This window comes from Mandrillus leucophaeus, unplaced genomic scaffold (assembly GCF_000951045.1).
Source record: "Mandrillus leucophaeus isolate KB7577 unplaced genomic scaffold, Mleu.le_1.0 Scaffold394, whole genome shotgun sequence".
Classification (NCBI taxonomy): Eukaryota; Metazoa; Chordata; class Mammalia; order Primates; family Cercopithecidae; genus Mandrillus; species Mandrillus leucophaeus.
Window position 1 is genome coordinate 2,621,731 of NW_012104187.1, and position 2,300 is coordinate 2,624,030.

At 42.3% G+C, this 2,300-nt stretch overlaps 1 non-coding gene across 1 annotated transcript; it reads left to right on the plus strand.

Moving 5' to 3' along the window:
• Positions 1-879: 879 nt before the first annotated feature.
• On the plus strand, positions 880-953 carry TRNAN-GUU. Its single transcript has one exon. It is a non-coding gene; the product is annotated as a tRNA-Asn (tRNA).
• Positions 954-2,300: the final 1,347 nt, after the last annotated feature.

Below are 2,300 nucleotides of genomic sequence, written 5' to 3' on the forward strand. Positions count from 1 at the left end.
GAGCGTTCGGAACTTAGAAGAGTACGTTAAAAGGCACCAGGAAACATTCACACAAAGGGAACGATTTTCGTTTAAGTATTTATAGGAATGGAACATGTTTGCCTGCAGTGTTTCTGTGCTAAAAATTTTCAGGAGTTAGTTATAGATCATTCCTTTTTCTTCTTTAACTTCTCTTTCCTCAAATCGGGTTTTAATTATCCTTCGAGATGTGTGTTTTAAGTGGTATGTCTTCGATGTGGGTGTGTAAGCTAATTCCAGGGAGGAGGGCAGATTTAGCAATAAACTACAACGCACTGGAACTAAGGAATGTTCCTGTACCTTTTTTCCCCTGATGTTTCTTTCCAGTAACAAAATGTTAGTGTGAAATCATTGTACTGTATTTAGTACAAAACAAATAGGGATTTCATTTATGCCTTTAATAATACCTGAAAATAAAAATAAAGCAGGCAAATAAATACATTTCAGATGACCTTGGGAATACTACACAAGTAAATCGCGAGAGATTAGCGAGCTAAGCACTGGACAAATTGTTTGAAACAAAGGGAAAGTTTCTCAGCTCACAAGATGAAAGCTTTGATTTCCTCATAAAAGAAAACTGTTAAGAAATAATTATTTTCCTGAAATACAACGTTCCAAATGGGAATTGGCGAGGGGAAGCAACAGTATTTTAACACATTTTGCAATCTGCAGTGCTGTTTGATTTTGTTGTATAATTTTTCGATATGCTTAAAAGGTGGAAAATAGAATTAAGAGGGTTGGAAACATGAAATGAAACATTTTAGTTCTGATAGTACCAATCAGGAAGCAGAAAAGAACAACCGCACACTGCCTTTATTATTCTTCATAAAGGCTGTGGCAGAAGTAGCAAACACCATGCGAGTCTCTGTGGCGCAATCGGTTAGCGCGTTCGGCTGTTAACCGAAAGGTTGGTGGTTCGAGCCCACCCAGGGACGAGCCCTCGTTTTACGAGCTGGTCGCGGGAAGTTTTGTAGAAATGGAGTTCAGGCCTCCGGGCTAAGCTGGCGTGGATTTCCAGGGACCAAGCGGAGAAACCGCCGACCCTTACACTGAGCGGCCAGCCGGCGAGCCCTTCGGTTTCGCCCCGTGCTGAGCTACCTCCTCTACCGCGCTGTCCTCCCCCGGCTGCAGGTGAGCGCGGCCAGCCCTTCCCCGGGGTCGTCGCAGGGATCTAGGCCTCGCCAGGGTCCCGGAGCGGGGACGCGCAGAGGCCGCGCGGGCCCGTTTGCCGCGCGCGACCGCCTCTCCAGTTGTGCGCGTTCCCGGAGGCCCGAGCGTACACAGGGAACGCGGCCCGGGCTGGTCTTGCTGGGCTTCGGGACGCCTGAAATGTCACGGGGCCACCGCAATGCATGCATTTCAACAGTGTCAAGTTCGAGCTGCAAACTGAAAACTCTCACATTTTGTTGAAGCATGGCCGCCCTTTTGTCTGTTCCCTGTCAGCGTAAACATCTCCATCTGCGACTTAAACATTAATTGTTCCTGGTATTGATGCCTACAGAAATAATTTTTGTTGCAGTAAATCTTTCGTGTGGACAATATTGTAAGAATATATATTATATTCACTTTTTCTACTAAAACGCTTGAATTTATTAGAGAATAGAATAAGCCTGCAACACTTCCCATCGATGCAGAAAAGGAGAAAAACCTCTTTTAAAATAGTATGATTGTTAAACCTTAAAAAAAGGATGAGAAAGATTAAAAGTGAAGCTGCTACTTAATTCGCTTCAACTTTCTACTTTCAACGTCCACTACTTTTATTTCCCCAAATGCAAAGCCCTCTCAAAATAGTTTCCTTTTATTTTATTACTTTGAGAAATAATCCTAGTTTCATCATAACAATTATTGTCTTGGTTTGGACTACAGAAAGTTGAAAGAGAATTTTGAAGAAAAGTGTAAGAACTAGTACAAATGATTCCTGTGGATATATTGTTTTATATTCTTCGTTATATTTCAGCTCAGTTGACATATTAATAAAGGCTAATTTTATTGAGCGCTTTCATGGAGAAAGGTATGTAATCTTCATAAGCCTTCCAGGTCCTATTACTGCCATTGTACACATGAGGCAACTGAAGCACAGTGCGACTGAGTAATCAGCTGAGTAATTTGCTTGAAGTCATAGTGAGTTTGGAACCTGGGTAGTCAGGCCCATGCCCAAGCTCCTCCCTGCTGTACTGCCTGCTTGGAAGTTCCTTCCTCTAAAATACAGCTACCTAATTAGTTACTTTAAAACCAAAATGATACTTGAATTGGTTTTTATGAAGTTTCGTTAATATTTTGCT